Source organism: Cryptomeria japonica, chromosome 3 (genome assembly GCF_030272615.1).
Source record: "Cryptomeria japonica chromosome 3, Sugi_1.0, whole genome shotgun sequence".
Classification (NCBI taxonomy): domain Eukaryota; kingdom Viridiplantae; phylum Streptophyta; class Pinopsida; order Cupressales; family Cupressaceae; genus Cryptomeria; species Cryptomeria japonica.
In genome coordinates, this window is record NC_081407.1 from 162,333,650 (window position 1) to 162,351,554 (window position 17,905).

Consider the following 17,905-nt stretch of genomic DNA (forward strand, 5'->3'; position numbering starts at 1 on the left):
TGATTTCCTCATACAGTTTGTACACTTTTTCTATGTTCTTGCAAAATCTTTCAGTTGCTCCTCTTAAACTATCTACTTTTTCTCTTTGAACATGTTCATCACCTCCATACATAGATATGAGCTTAGTCCACATTGCTTTTGCATCATTACAACCTTCTAGATCATTAAACTCTGAGTCAGTCAATGCTAATGTTATTTCAATCATAGCTTGAATATGTTCTTGCTTTGCCTTCATCTTTTCCAAGGTCATAGGGTTGGTGCTCGGTGCAATGTAATAATTCTCCAAATAATATGTAGCATATTCTCCAATTCCTGATAAGTTCAACTTCATCCTTTTCTGCCATGTGAAGAAACGTGACTTGTTCAGCTTTGGTGCATCCCTTTTATAAATCTTCGTATCTTTGCCTCAAGTACCTTTAAACTTTTTCTTTCAGAGTCCAAAGCTCTGATACCAATTGATAGTTCTGATACTAATTGTAAAGTATTGATGCCAATAGCTAACAAGATGAGAGGGGGGGGGGGTGAACCATACAAACTTAATAATCCATTAAATCAACAGATTCAACCTCGGTAACTTATACTTCTGCAATATAACCAAAACTGCTAAACATGCAAACTCATAAACACATAATCATCATAATACATAACACTAGATTTAACATGAAAACCCAAATAGGGAAAAACCACTGTGGGATTTCAGAGCCACTAAGAAATATACTCTTCTAGAGTATGCTCGGTTAAAAGCAAATCCTGTTAAAGATTACAAACACATTGCTAGATGTGACCCGGTTAAGGGATTTCCCTCAGATCTGTTAGGATCTTCACTTTGTTAGAAGTGACCTTGTTAAAGGATTTCAAACACTCATTTAGAATGTTACCTTGCTAGAGGGTTTACAAATAAGACTGTTAAGTCCACTCGGTTAAGAGATTTCCTGTCACTTACAAAATAACAGTAATATAAATATATCTGCAACTTCACATCTAAAATGCTAAAGCAGATTCTTATTTTCTCAAAACAATCTAGTCATAAGACTTATCTTGTCCCTCTGCTGGGCTCTCTACTCTGTTATTCAAACAAGTCTTCAAGATTCTATGCTCGGTAATCATTATGTAGCATCCCTGTACTTACACTTGCCCGCATACATTGTTTATCAACAATTCCTTATTTATAAACAATTGCTAACCGCTTAATCTCCTTGATCACATTTCCCATGATCAATCTTAGCCATCAGATCTTCAAACTTGACTAGGTTCAATGTATCCTTCTGATCTGAAAATGTTTTACCTTGCCTTGGGACTTGCATTCCTTTCTAGGAACTTGCACAAGGTTATTGCGGTTCAATCTGCGTTGTAGATCTTCCTGTCAATTTTCCTTTGCCATAGATCCTTAACAAACTTCATGTGTAGCATACCAATCATTTATACATCTCCAGCTAATCATTGTCCTTCATTAAATAATGCTTTTATCCATCCAATGCACACTGTCATAACTCAGTTGCAACTCGGTAAATACTAAACTTTACTCAGTAGACATTCCGCCTTCATTAACTGATATCGATAACCTTAGGGTTTACCGACTAGGTTCCTTAGGGTTTACCGACTAGGTTCTTTGCTCGGTGACATAGTATAGTATTAACCTTACAATCAACAACATATGTAGGACATCAAAACAATCTAGAAATCTTGATCTCATCATTGTCTAACTTGGTAATAGTTGCCCATTTAATATCTTATTTCTCCCCTTGTTCATCACATTCATTCTGTGTCACTTACCGACCACTTAATACTCATCAAAACATACTTCTTAAGATATGGCAACATCATACTAAATCAGAAAATCAATCTCTTGACATCAATGACAAAATAATGTTATAAAGATAGTTATCATCCTTCTTCAGTTATATCAATAATCTTCAACAACCTTCTCAATATCCTTAATGAATATCAACAATCTTTCTTTCTACTGAAAATGCCAACATTATCTTGTGTCATTATGGATGGATGTACTTTTTTCTTTATATACTCATTATGTATGCTCATGTGATGGATGGTTTAGATTAGATGTACATCATGATTTAAAAATAATTTATATATTGTTGTATATATGCATGATTAAATTATATGATGATCATTGTATGGATATGTTTGAGATATAGAAAAAACAAGTATACACAAATAGACGCATATATGCATAGTCAATTAATAATGCATAGTTGATTAGGTATTGTGTTGATGAAGATATATCATGACATGACTATCGTAGAAAACTAAGGGTCATGCACATGATACACAAAGCTTTCCTTCTATGAATAATATCTACACAGGTGCAAGGCGTTGACAGGTTCCTTGAGAGGTGTACCATCTATATGAGATTAACCATAAGCACCAGAACCATAGACAGAGGTGACGATGTATGGAACCAACCAATTCAGGCTAAACTTCCCTCTTTGATTGGGTGGCGCATTTACATTTTTCTGACTTTCACAAAGAACCAGGTCACCTATCTTAAACATTCAGGGTAGTACACTTTGGTTATATTGTTTGGACAAAGAGTTTTGATAATATTGAAGATGTTGAAGGGCCTTCAAACGATGCTCATCTAACAACTAAAGTTGATATAAGAATCATCATCAATAAATCCTTTCAGAGAGATGCACAGTGATGGGATTTCCAATTCAAGAGGAATGATAGCATCAATGCCATACATGAGGTTGTAAGGTATTGTCCTCCTACCCATACATACACTTGTTTGATAGGCCCACAATGCATATACCAGCTGAACTTATGCCAATCTTTTCCATGTTTAGTAATGGTCTTACATAGAATCTGTTCAATAGTCTTGTTAGATGCTTCTGCTTGACTATTATATTGAGGGTAATAAGGTGTAGAAAAGTGACACCGAATGTGAAACTTCTCTAAAAAATGCTTAATGTCTTTGTTCTTAAATGGTGTACCATTATCAAAAACAAGGGTGGCAGGTAAGCCGAAACAAGAAATTATGTTATCCATAATGAAGCCACAAATCATATCAGCAATGGTGGATCTCAATGGTATAGATTTGACCCGCTTTGTAAAATAGTATGTAGTAGTGATGATAAAGGTATGACCTTTAGAGGAAGGAGGAGATATCTTGCCAATAATATCCAACCCCCACATCTGAAAAGGCCATAGAGAAACTTGAGTTTGGAGCTCCTGTGGAATGCCCCCAATGTCAACAATTAAGGCTTTGTACTCAATGATATTATTAGTGCAGTGAAATTCTAAACGAAAAGAAAGAGAAATTTTTTTCCTTTAGGCGAGACCAAGACCACACCTGCTCTTGAACTAGTCTAACATCTCAATTCATCAAAATGCATATCCCATATAGGCTCTTGACCAATGGTTAATAAATCTTCATCAAGGAAAAGATCTAAGGTAGGAAAGGATTTTTTAGAAGGGGCATCAACCAATTGATCAATGATGACTTGCCCTTTGATCGACTTCTGAGATATGAACCTCAGGTCAAACTCAAAAAGCAACATCACCTATTTAGCCAACCTACCTGAAAGATCAAACTTTGAAAATAGATGCTTAAGGATATCATTCGTAGCAATAACTCATGTTTTTGCATGAAGGATGTAATGTCTTAACTTCAACATCGCAAAGACGAGAGCTAGAAATTATTTTTCATAGCAAAATATTGAGTCTCATACTCTATAAAAATGTGACTAATGTAACATACCACTCTCTCTCAGCCTTTTTCATCACGCCGAGCCAATAAAGTTGCTAGAGCATGAGATGAGGTAGAGATATATTAAAAGAAAGGTTTATTAGACACAACTGATATTAAGATAGGAGGATTAGCCAGGTAATTCTTAATAGAATCAAAAGCTTCCTAGCATTCCTCATTCCACTCGAAGTGAAAATCCTTCTTCCACAACTGTGTAAAAGGAAGAGTACGATCTACCAATTCAACCAAAAATATGCAAATGTCTTGAATCCTCCATTGCAGTCTATGAAGCTGAGAGATGTGTTTAGGTGGAGGCATGTTTACGATTGCATTAATTTTATTAGTATCTATATCAATTCCTCGAAGGCACATTTAAGGGGATTCGGTCTCATCTTTTATAATCAAAGCCTCTCAAAGACAAATTTTACCAAGATATCATTGACATAATCTTCTAAGATTTTATGGATGAATTCGTGGAATATCAAGGTCATAGCTCATTGAGAGGTTGCTCCTGCATTCTTCAACTCAAATGACATGACAACATAGCAAAAGGTTCCCCACAGAGTTATGAAGGCAATTTTATACTGATCTTCTGGATTAATACAAATCCAATTGTACCTCGAGAAACCATCCATGAAAGAGAGAAAAGAATAACCTACGGTTGAATCTATGGTCATGTCAATGTTCGAGAGTGGAAAAATGTCTTTAAGAGAAGCTTTATACACATCCCAAAAGTCAATGCAAATATGAATTCGACTGTCAAGTTTTCTAAATGGAACAATGTTAGAGATACAAGGTGAATAGTCAATGGGACAGATAAAGCCAACTTTAAGAGATTTTTTGTCTCTGTCTTAACTAACAAAGCCACCTTGGGATTCATCTTTCAAATCTTTTATTTTACAGGTTTAGCATCAGGACTGTTGGTGCTCAAATCAATAGATTGGAAAATTCTATGAGTATTCTTTGCTCAATGATCAAATCTTCCAATTGATTTGGCCAACTAATAGAGTAAAACTTTTTAGGTTTCTAACTCCCTCACTTCAAGCTCTACAGAACCTAGGTGGGTGTACCTCCTCACCAACTGATTCTCTAACTTGGTGTCTTTTATAGTAGATTTCACACTATATCTTCTTCTTCTAGTTTTATTTCAAAGTGGCATATGCCTTTGGGATAGATTATCTTACTGTTCTGATTATTTGATTTCTCCTACTTTCTTGATTATCTTCTTTTAACTGATTAATTCTTCTACTTTAATCCAATTCCTACTGCACTTCCTTTAACTGTTTCTATTTTGAATCCTACTTATATCTCCTACTAACATAATAGTAAAAATAAAAATAATTTGATTGATCTTGAATTGAATTTTATGTGCAATTTAGACCAATGCTTTATTCCTTTTGGGCAATAGAGTCCTTCACATGCAAACCCTATGTATACCTCTGAAAGACAATTTTTAAATCCTCCCTTGGATGGATCTGTCAACTACCTAATCTTCAATGCTATATAATTCTATAATATCTTCATAGTTATTCTAATTGAATTTAACCTTCCTTATGGAAGGCCAATTAGACAAGACACAAGAGGAAAAATGATTCTCAGATGTATCTTGATGCTCCAACTATGTAACAACATACGATTCCTTCACACGGTGACTTAGAGTAGTAATTATGAACCACAAATAATTATAACAGAGAACTAATTTGAAAATGAAAGAATCCACAACACAATTAGAAAATAAGGAAATTGATTTCTTTATATTACTTTGAAATAAAGTCTTGCTCTTGAATCAACCAAACTGCTTGAAACTTAAATTTTTAGAGAACTTACTAAACTTCCCAATACTTTACAAATGATTACATTGAGTACTTTTTAACATATCAAAGGGTTACACCCTTTGAAAAAGGTCTTTTGAAGATAAACTAAACACTTAAAGAAACTAATCATCTAGTTAAACATAAATGAACACTCGTTAAATGTGCCAAATATTTCTCATCATATCGGGTATCACAATCATGGATTGCATCTCGAGCGTCTACCTCCATCCGCACCATGCTTTCTATGTACTCTGCCACCTTATCGACATCTTTATTCTTGGAAGCTTTCAGTGCATCCTTGAGCATCTGTTGGCATTCCCGAATCCAATCCACTTTCTCCTTTCATTCTCCATATTTATTAAGTTGGGGTGGGATGTTGTTTGATACTTCATTGAGGAAATTGGATCCCTTTGATTTCAGTGCTTCCAGATACTTCTTATGGGTCTTCATCAGCCTTTCATAATTCTGCATTGTATTAGGATCTTCTTGATCCTCACCTTTTAACTCTTTGAATCACTCATCTAGTCATTCATCTAATCTTTCATGATCCTCAATAACGGTTTGGTTCTTAGTGTATACATCCTAGTATTTGTCCATCCATGTCATCAAGTTAGTAAACCTCTTTTGGATAAGCACTGACATGGCTCCACTTTTGGCTCCACTTAATTGGGTATGGAGCTGATAATTCTCTTCTCTTAATTTACTAGCTTTAGTTTGAGGCTGAAATATCTCACCTTGCATTAATAAATCTTTCTGGCTCCATTTGTTTCAACATCTCCTTCAGATGATCAATTTCTTAATTTAGCGTGATATTATCAAGTTTGTACTAGATTTTTTTTCTCTCAACAACAATTGAGTTTGGGCCTTATTCAATTTGGCAATGTTCACCCCTAAATCAACTGTAACTATGGGGTATGTTTAACCAACCTTCAAAGTCATAATGTGTTCGAAGGCCTTCTGTGTATCAATCACTATGGGTTTTTTGTTTGGAGGATACAATAACCAAATCAACATGGAATATTTGTCAGGGTTGTACAATGACCTCATGTATACTTGAGTCACACCTTTCGGAGATAACTTATGTTTTTCATCAATATTATGAAGAAAGTTGTCAAATGCTAAAGCCGAACTCATATCCCACCCAAGAAAGATCTGGACACTTGCATCTTCAAGTAGTTTTCTCCCTCCTTTAGGAATCAATCGGCCTATTTCCTATTCTACTTCATTTTCCAAGGTAGCTGGAAATTGTTTTTCATTAGAGGTATCCACCTCTCCAACACTTTCTCTAATTGATTTTCCTTTTACTTTATACAAAAAGGACATGAATTCAAGAGACTTTATAAAATTATCATCAGATATAAAATCCTTACAAGCCAATTGTCTTGGATCTTCTTCTATTGGAGCTTCCTCATCAAGATCCATAATAGGTGACACTTTCTCTTCAATCATCATTTTGGAGAGCTGCTCAAATGAAACCTCATCCCCTTCTCCTAACTCCCCATCATCTGAAGATGATAAATCAATAGTCTGCCTCTCCCTTGCCTTTTTCTCCATCTCCCTGTTATGGTTATCAATGGCCAATTCAGCCTTCGTTTCATCCATATTTCTTATCAAGTCATCCGTCATATACGGGATATGTTCATAATCACCAAGTCTCTATTTCTTCCTCAGTGAATGGATACATCCTTCAGGGTCAAAGTTCTTCCTTGGAGCACCCAACTTCATATCATAATGGACTAGTTTGCTCCATGTGAGCTCTTTCCCTTCTCTCCTATTAATAATGAATTCACCAACACATAAGGTTCCAAGCATAAAATCCTACTTGTCATACGAACCTAGATGCATATGATTCGAATCTCCCATTTTCCTTATGATCTCTAAATAGGCGACTCTTTCAGGCACTGTCTTGGACAACAATAATGGAGATCCTTCAAAGCCATAGAATCTAATCATGGTCACATCAAAAAGAAATACCAATCACCCCAATTTTTCTTAAAGGTTTCAAGCCCTCCAAAATCTGCAGGTCTTAGGATTTTTTAATATCTTTTGAGAGTGCAAAATTGCAAGGGCGATCATAAAACTTGTATAAAGTTTCTACAAAGTATTCTTCAAAATGAATGTAACTAGATCTAACAAATCTTCCATCCCATATTGAAGTCCATAATTGGAGTGGCAGAGGCTTGTTGTCACTATTATATTGCCTTATCCTCATCTCCTCGGGCCAAAGACCCAATTCTTGGCCATAGAATAACACCATATGCATCAACAAGGAATAATGTGGGAAGTGGATCTGGGATGAATATTTCTGGATAGCTGCAAGCCCCGTCTTAAGTTTCCTTGCTACAAATGTAGCATAGTCAAATTCTCTGGATTTCAAGGACTGAATGTCTGTTGCAATGACCATGGATTCTATCCTCATGAAATCATGAAATTTGGAGTGTTCAACCCTAAAACCTGACCAACCAAGTAGTATGTATACTTGAAATAATTTTTGAACAAATTTACATGAAATGCAAAACCTTCCCCTATTTCCAGTGGTGCATCAGGATTAAACAAGTGAAAGAGAAATCTCCATACCAGGCATATATGGTATCTAACCTTTGATACTCTTCAGACAAATTCTCGAGGACAATGGGATAATCATAAATCCTAGGCAGGTCAAAAACCTTAAAGATTTCCTCCCTAGATATAAAGAAACATGGCTTTCCATCCCGATTGCAGATTGCCCTCTTTTTGGGATCATAGTTTTGTGCCAATAGTTTTAGAAGATCCACATTTACATAAATATTTGGAACAACTAGTTTTCCCAAGTTCAATTTCCATGGGTTGCAAATTGGCTCAGGCTCTTCATGCCTATGATAGTGGAACATAAATAACTCATAGCCTCTGATGGTTTTGTACACATCTCCTACATCACCATAGTTGTCTTCTGAATTCCATTCTATAGACCTCTTGGGTGTAGGGGTGGAACCAGGTAGTTGGTCTAACGGATCCTGATTTAATTTTCTCTCTTCTACTTGGGTCTCTACACTTGTTTCCTCAGTTTTTTGTTTTTTCCCTTTTCCCTTGCTTGTTTCTCCTTTTTGCCTCTTCCTAGAACCGCTAGAACTCTCCATTTCATAGGAAATTCAATAAATTTATTGAGGTAATCATAGGAAAATTTCTCATGAGACTTGTCACTCTTACTGTCCCTTTTTGCCCACTCCAATGTCGCCTCTATGTGTTTGTAATTCTGGTGCGAAAATTTCCTGGATTGTGTTTCTCAGAGAATGTCATTTGTGCAACAATAAATGTTCTAGTCTGTAAATCAATGAGGCAGTATTTTCAAAATTTGAATTGCTCTGATGATGCGGTACATCGACTTAACTCTTTCCGTCGATGTTTCTAAATTTGGTGCCTTTTTGACAATTTAGTTGCTATGGATAAATAAGGCACTTTCTATAATTGTCTTTCTTTCAAGTCATTTCGGCATGGGTTATAACGATAAGTAAACACCATTTTGATTTTAATCTATGGGTTACCTATGCCGAACACATCTTGGATGATACCTATTGATATTACTTTCATTATCACCATATCGAAAAGCTATTTTCCTGACTTCACAAGTCATCTCGATGAAGGCTCTGCCTTTGAATTCGCTATGAGTTATCTCGATAGAGGTATTCCAACCAAAAGAATGCCATCAGAGTAACTGTTTTGATGACCATCCATATGCCTATTTTTAGAATAAATACTATCGGATCATAGGTGGTTCATTATCCCAATCTCATTAGTTATACCGATAAGGATTAATTCCTTTTATCACCATAGGTTTCTTCGACATTGATTTCTTCGGTCATAAGTTCACAATCAAGATAGTTCTCTCGAGATTATTCTATCTATTTATCATCGAGATAGTTTTCATGATCGGAACCTAGTTGATGTGCTATTAAGACTTCATAAGTTATTCCGATGAGCCTGCATAATACATTCTTTTATATTTTATTTTGTGGGATAACTTACTCTATTGGCATTACGAAATACTGCTACTCCGCCTTTGGTGGTTGCTCCGATAGATGTCCATATGCCTTGTTCGGTATAGTTACATTGAAGTAGTGAGATCAAAATAGTTTTGTTCCATAGAGATGACAAATAAATGTTGTTTTGCCTTTATTAATTATTCTGATGGGTCAAGACCAAGCATGTTCGGTAATACTATCCTGATATTAGTGTCTAACATCAATTTATCAAATTGGAATAGCTATTCCGATGTATACATGAAATATTGATTGGTGAAGGTTATTTTGTTGAACTTTCTTGGGTCTATCAAGAATTCTTCATGTAGGACTGAGGCACAATGGAGATAATATGTGGGGTTTTTATACTAGGTAGAAGAAAACTTTTGTAGCTTCAACCTTTCATCATCTTAGATATAAAAGCTTGGTGATGACTGACTGTAAGGAAAGCAAGTGTGAAGTTCGCTTCCTTAATGTCAATTCATAGAGGAGAAACAGACTAGTGTAGACAAAGCTTCAACATTTAATGAATATGGTACGAGTAAAAACATGCAAAAAAAAAGGCATAGAGAGATGACACACAGAGTTAATGTGGGAAAACCCTTTTGGGAGAAAAACCCACCACCAGCAAATGATCAACTTTATTAATAGTATGTTAAAACAATACAATAGAGTCTCATCTGCAGATTTTCTTCACTTTGTTACACAGTCATTCCAGACATACAAACTATCGGATCAAAACTCTTCGCAGAACACCCCTGCTCTCAAGATTTCGTCCTCCTCTCCCAACCTTTCGATTACCGTCAGTTTTCAATACCAAATGACTCGACAGTTCATCAGAGTAACGACCCCAATGGCTCAAAGTTTAACCGTTTGCCTGTGTCAGTCTGCAATCATGAAAAAAAAATAGTTATCCCACATGTAGTAGACAACCGAGTCGGTTCGTATTCATTTACACCGACAGTCTCATACATAGTATCTGAGAATCGATCTTTTGAATCTTGGTTCGACCTCGCTCCCCCAGTCGCTCTCTGCTCCATCGGCTATCAGCACAACATTCAAAAGGTAAAGCCGATGGCCCGATGATACCTGATCGCCTAAGGCAACCCCATTGGGTCACCGGTATAACTCTCCAAAAGATACTCTAATCTCCAAAGGCTAGGAGTGATCTCCATCGGGGCATCAGAATAGGAACACAACTACTATGCCGATACCAAGAACAAGGACTCATCGGCTCATCGGACCAAGTCCGAAACTGTTATCCCGATCTGCATTGCCAGTTCAGTAGGATGACTTCATCGGGTCATCGGAACACAAAGAATAACACTATGTCGATAAGCGAAATAACTGAAACCGGTAAAGCAAGCTCATCAGGACATCGACATGACATTCAAAATGTCAACCCGATAGCCGATAGGTGACCCAAACTGAGACCGGTAGAGCGAGCTCATCGAGAGATCGACATATCACTGCACAAGTTATTCTGATAGCTGAAGTTACCCCGATGACCGAAGTCAACTTCGTCGGGTCATCGGGATGACTTCAAACCTGCTATTCCGATACCCGATATAAGGGAATACATCGGCAAGAGTCATGTCGATAGAGCTCACAAAATCCTTCATACTATTTCATCGACATGACTTAAGCCGATCAGTATGGACTATTGTCAAGTGAATTCGAGGCACATTTTCCAACAAACTCCCACTTGACGAGAAATTCACTGGACCGAGATACCATTCCAGATGTTACTGACAGACATGGGTACGAAGACCTATAGAATTCGAACACCACCTGAACTTGTATGTGCTCACAGGTTTCGTCAAGGCATCTGCAACATTTTCTAGAGTGTCTACCTTGTTAAGATAAACTTTTCCATCTTCCACCATGTCACATACAAAATGATACTGAACATCAACATGCTTTGACCTGGCATGGAAAGTAGGATTCTTTGCCAAATAAATGGCACTCTGACTGTCACTCCAGACTTCAATCTACCCCGCATCAAAACCAATGTCAGAACTCAAACGTCTAAGCCAGACTGCTTCTTTGCAAGCATGTGTGGCTACCATGTATTCTGCCTCTGTAGTGGACAAAGCGACTACAACTTGCCTCTTGCTCATCCAACTAACTGCTCCACCTTGCTGTCAACATCCCCTGCCCAATCAGAATCCATGTAACCACAAATGCTTAGAGTTCTTTTTGAATCCCTCAGATTACCATGATAACATAATGCAAAATTTGAAGTACCCTTCAGGTATCTAAACACTCTCTTTACAACATCCCAGTGTGTTCTCCCTGGATTCGACATAAACCTGCTAAGTACTCCCACTGGTTGGGCAATGTTTGGTCTTGTATAGACCATAACATACATCAGACTACCTATAGCACTTGCATACGGTACATCTTTCATGTCTTCAATCTCTTTTGGAGACTTCAGACTGTCCAGCATAGACAACTTAGTTCCCTGTAAGATGGGAACAACCTGTGGTTTACAGTCAGACATATGAAACATGTCAAGAACACTGGTTATGTATTTTCTCTGGCTGAGCCAAAGTTTCCTCTTAGACCTATCTCTTTTGATCCCCATTCCCAGAATGTAATTTGCTCGTCCTAAATCCTTCTTTTCAAATTTGATACAAAGTTGAGATTTTCAATCTGAGATCATACTTTTTGTGTTTCCTATTAATAACATGTCATCTACATACAAAGCTATGATAAGAATCCTATCATCATCAATTTTGTAGTAAACACAATGATCAGCTTTGGATCTCACAAATCCCAAGGACAAAACAAATGTATCATACTTCTCATACCACATTCTGGGAGACTGTTTCAAACCATATAGAGACTTCTTGAGTTTGCATACCAGATGTTCTTTACCTTTTTCCACAAAGTGCTCAGGCTGGGACATATAAATTTCTTCTTCAAGATCACCATGAAGAAATGCTGTCTTCACATCCATCTGCTCAATCTCCCAATCATATGCTGCTGCAAGTGACAAGAGAAATCTAATAGACGCCAGCTTAGCTACAGGAGAAAAGATTTCTCCATAGTCAATACCTTCCTTTTGCGAATACCCCTTTGCAACCAGTCTTGCCTTATACTTGTCAATGTTGCCATATGGACCATACTTCTTTTTGAATACCCACTTACAGCCTACAGGCTTTCTGTCTTTAGGCAATGGCACCAAATCCCAAGTTCCATTTTTATCCAATGATGACATTTCATCATTCATGGCTTCCAACTAGGAATATGAATCAGGCATTTCAATTGCTTCTTTTACAGTCCTAGGCTCATCAATATCTGCAAGTAATGCATAAGCACAATTAACATTCAACATAGAGTGACTGTACTTATTAGGTGTATACCTTTTAGGTTGCCACCTCTCTCGAGTAGATCTTCTCAACTCTAGTGTTGGGGCTTCTTGAGATTCATCAGGAGGCTCATTATCATGTTCTTCTTCAGAACTACTTGAACTGCTTGAACTCTCCTCATCTTTAGGTATCTCTGGAGATTCTTCTTTGACTGGAGGTACTTCAACCTCAACTTCTCCTTTCTTTTCTATTTTATGATCTAATGACATAGGCTTCAGTTCATGAAAAATCACACTTCTGCTAAATAAAACCTTTCCAGTCACTAGATTCCAAAGTTTGTATCCTTTCACACCAACTCCGTAGCCAATGAAGATACATTTTATCACTTTGTTATCCAATTTAGATCTATTCACTTCAGGCACATGAGCATATGCCTCTGCACCAAAAACACGTAGGTGCCTTAGAGAAGGTTTCTTACCAGACCACACTTCCATAGGTGTTTTGTCAACCAATGCTGAAGTAGGAGAATGATTCAGTAGGTAACACACTGTAGCAACTGCTTCAGCCCAGAATGTTTGTTCCAACCCAGCTCCACTCAACATGCTCCTCACTTTCTCCATTAGAGACCAATTCAACCTTTCAGCGACTCCATTTTGCTATGGAGTGTAAGGTACAATCTTATGTCTTTTAATTCCATGATCAACACAATACTTGTCAAAATTTGCACTAGAAAATTCACCACCATTGTTTGTTCTTAAACATTTAATCCTTCTCCCAGTCTGATTCTCAACAAGGTTCTTAAATTCCTTAAACCGACTGAACACTTTTGTTTTACTTTTAAGAAAGTATACAAATGCCCTTCTTGAATATTCGTCTACAAAGGATACATAGTATTTAGACTTAGACAAAGAAGTTACATCCACTGGACCAAACACATCAGAGTGAACATAGTCCAGAATAGCAGAAGATTTATGAGAACTGGAATAAAACTGAACTCGGTTATGTTTTCCATAAATGCAGTGCTCACAGAAATCGAACTCAAAACTACAATCATCAAGACCTTCAACCAGGTTTTTATTCTTCAAGGCTTTTAATCCTTTTCCACCTATGTGGCCTAACCTATTATGCTAGAGCATTGTTTTCTCAGTAGGAAGTTTAGCTCCCAACAAGTTTGCATTATGCATCCTTACAGTTGTTTTATCAGACTTTTCAGAAGTTACATTACAACATATAGGTTCAACATTTAACTTGTACAGTGTACCAATGCGATCACCTTTTGCCAATACAATGGAACCCCTAGTCATTTTGCAACCACCAGACACAAATGTAACTTGTACTCCAGCATCATTAAGTTTACTTACTAAGATAAGATTTCTTGCCAGACTTGGTATATGAAGAACCCCATTGATCCCCTTCACTCTACCGTTTGGAAACTGAATTTTGATTTTGCCTCTCCCTTCAATCTCCAATGTAGAATCAGTAGCCAGATATACCTTTCCACCAACATATGGTTCATACTTCGAGAACCATTCCTTGTGGGATGTCATATGGAAAGATGCACCAGAATCTACTAACCAGGTGTCGTCTATGGTAGGCACTGCCAGGGCTGCAACAAAAGCATCAACATCACTATGAGAAGACTCGGTGTTAGAAAATTTCTTCTTCTTCTTCCCCTTCTTGTAGTCCTTTCGGAAATGCCCTTTCTCCCCATAATTCCAGCACTTCACCTTTGACTTCTTACCTGGAGATTTAAAACTCTCTTGAGACTTGGACTTCTTTTCTTTCTTCTTGTCTTTGTCCTTCGATCTGCCTCGAACAGAGAGTTCATCCTTTGTTGTCTCAGAAGACTTCTTTCTCATTTCTTTTGACAAAAGAGTATTAACCACCGTATCCATCTTGAACTGGGTCATGGTACTACCAATAGCCATCACTAAGTGTTCCCAAGAGTCAAGCAATGAACACAACAACAACATGTAACGTTCTTCTTCCTAAATGGACACACCAACAGAAGTTAACTATGCAAGAACCATATTGAATGCATTCAAATGATCTGCCAATGATGTCCCTGCGTCCATCTTCAGAGAGTACAATTTCTTTCTCAAGAAAAGTTTATTCACCGAGGATTTTCCTTGATAAATATCACCCAACTTCTCCCAGTGAAGATGTGTAGACTTCTCCTCATGGACATTTAATAGAATAGAATCAGCCAGACATAACTTGATTAGACCCCTTGCCTTCTGATTGGCTAAATCCCAATATTCTTGCTTCATCCCTGAAGGCTTAGAAGTTGCAACTACAACACCCTAGAGATCTCTGTCGACCAGCAAATATTCCATCTTGAGTTTCCAAAGTTCAAAACTAGAACCATTAAACTTCTCCATGTCTATGCGTCCTGAAGTACTCACCATTTCAATCTGTAAAACAAGTAGACACTCTGCAAAACTCCCACTGAGACAGAACTCACACAAAAAACCAACCCAACCCAACAAGGATAACAAAACGGGACAAGCTCTGATACCACTTGTAAGGAAAGCAAGTGCGAAATTCACTTCCTTAATTTCAATTCACAGAGGAGAAAAAGACTAGTGTAGACAAAGCTTCAACATTTACTGAATATGGTATGAGTAAAAACATGCACAAAAAAAGGCGCAAAGAGATGACACACAGAGTTAACATGGGAAAACCCTTTCAGGAGAAAAACCCACCACCAGCAAATGATCGACTTTATTAACAGTATGTTAAAACAATACAATAGAGTCTCATTTGCAGATTTTCTTCACTCTGTTACATAGTCATTCTAGACATAAAAAGGTAAATTATTCTTTTCTAAAAACTTTTGGTTGCGAAGCTTTTGTCCATGTTGATAAAGAAAACAGAACCAAGCTTGATGCTAAATCTCAGAAATGTAGCTTCATTGGATATGGGATAGATGAATATGGCTATCGGTTATGGGATTTTGAAAATAAGAAAATAATTAGAAGTAGAGGTGTTATATTCAATGAGAAGGTTATGTATAAAGAATAGATGTAGGAAAAGAAGCATGAACAGAACAAACAAGAATATGTGGTGTTGGATGAGAATCCTGAAAATGAAATGCCACAGGTACCTGATGCTCAGCAACAATAGATTGTCCCACAAACTCCTACAAGTGTTAGACGTTCTACGAGGACAAGTAGACCCTCTGAAAGATTTTCTCCTTCTTTGTATTCTATTTTATTAATGGATCCTGGTGAACCAGAAGAATATGAAGAAGCAATGCAGGTAGATGCCAAACAACAGTGGGAGCTAGGCATGAAAGAGGAGATGGACTCCTTGATGAAAAAAAAGACTTGAGACTTAGTCCCTTTACTTGCAGAAAAAAGAGCCTTGCCTAACAAATGGGTTTATTGGTTGAAGGAGGAGGAAGGAGGTCAGAAAAGATATAAGGTCAGACTTGTTGTAAAATGTTTTGCATAGAAAAAGGGTATAGATTATGATGAAATATTTTCTCCAATTGTAAAAATGACTTCAATTAGAACTGTACTTAGTCTTGTGGCTGTAGATGATTTACATCTTCAACAATTAGATGTCAAAACAACTTTTCTCCATGGCGATTTGGAGGAGGAAATTTACATGTTGCAACCACAGGGATATGAGGTCAAAGGTAAGGAGAACTTGGTGTGCAGGTTGAAGAAAAGTCTGTATGGCCTAAAGCAAGAACCCTGACAATGGTATTTAAAATTTGATAGTTTCATGGCTGAGCACAGTTATCATGGATGTCATTCTAATCATTGTGTATATTTTAAGAGATTTGATAATGGCAGTTATATTATCCTGTTGCTTTATGTTGATGACATGCTTGTTGCTGGTTCGAACATGCAACATATAAATGATCTTAAATAGAAATTAGCCAGGTCATTTGCTATGAAGGATTTGGGTGCAGCTAAGAAAATTCTCGATATGAGGATTACACAGGACAGGAAAAATAGAACCTTGAATTTGTCCCAAAGTGAGTATATAAAGAAGGTGTTGAAAATATTTAACATGCAGGATGCAAAAGCAGTTAGTACACCTTTGGCTAGTCATTTCAAATTGACTAAAGAGATGTGCCCAAAGGCACAGGAAGAGGTTAATAAAATGTCTAACATCCCGTATTCATCAGCTGTTGGTAGTCTGATGTATGCAATGGTATGCACAAGGCCAGATATTGCACATGTAGTGGGAGTTGTGAGCAAGTTTATGAGTAATCCGGGTATGGAAAATTGGAATGCTGTGAAATGGATTCTTCGGTATTTGAAAGGAACTACTATGAAGGCATTATGTTTCAAAGGATCTAATGCTGCTCTAAGTGGATTTGTTGACTCTGATTTGGTAGGTGATATTGATTCACGGAGGAGTACTATAGGGTATGTTTTTACTATAGGGGGAACTGCACTCAATTGGATTTCTAGGTTGCAAAATGTTGTTGCACTTTCAACCACTGAAGCTAAGTATGTTGCTGCTACAAAAGCCAGCAAGGAGATGATTTGGTTGCAATGTTTTCTGGAGGAATTGGGTCAGACACAAGAGGATAACCCATTGTATACTGATAGCCAGAGTGCCATTCATCTTGCGAAGAACTCTTCTTTTCATTCAAGGACAAAGCACATTTAGCTCAGGTACCACTTCATCCGGACTGTTTTAGAGGAGGGTCAGTTACGGCTTGAGAAGATTCACACAAGTGAGAATCCTGCCGATATGTTCACAAAGGCAGTTCCACAGGAGAAGTTGATTTCTTCATCAGTTTCTATTGGTCTTCTTGATTGATAATTGTGGAATTTATACCAGTCGAGTCCTAGAGTTTTATCCAGCGGATGTTGCATGTACAGTGGTGTCGTGTAGTATCAATCTCCAAGTGGGAGATTGTTCGGTGTGGAGCTTGATTAGTCTCCAAGTGGGAGATTGTTGAAATGTGGTGACTAATCAGCAAAGTACTGTACACTCAGTACATATCCTCACCGGGGTCCGGGACTGGGTCGGGCCCTGGGTAGGGGTTTGGGGGCGGTAGCCCCCGAGAAAAGTAGGGGTTCGGGGGCGGGAGCCCCCGAGAATTTT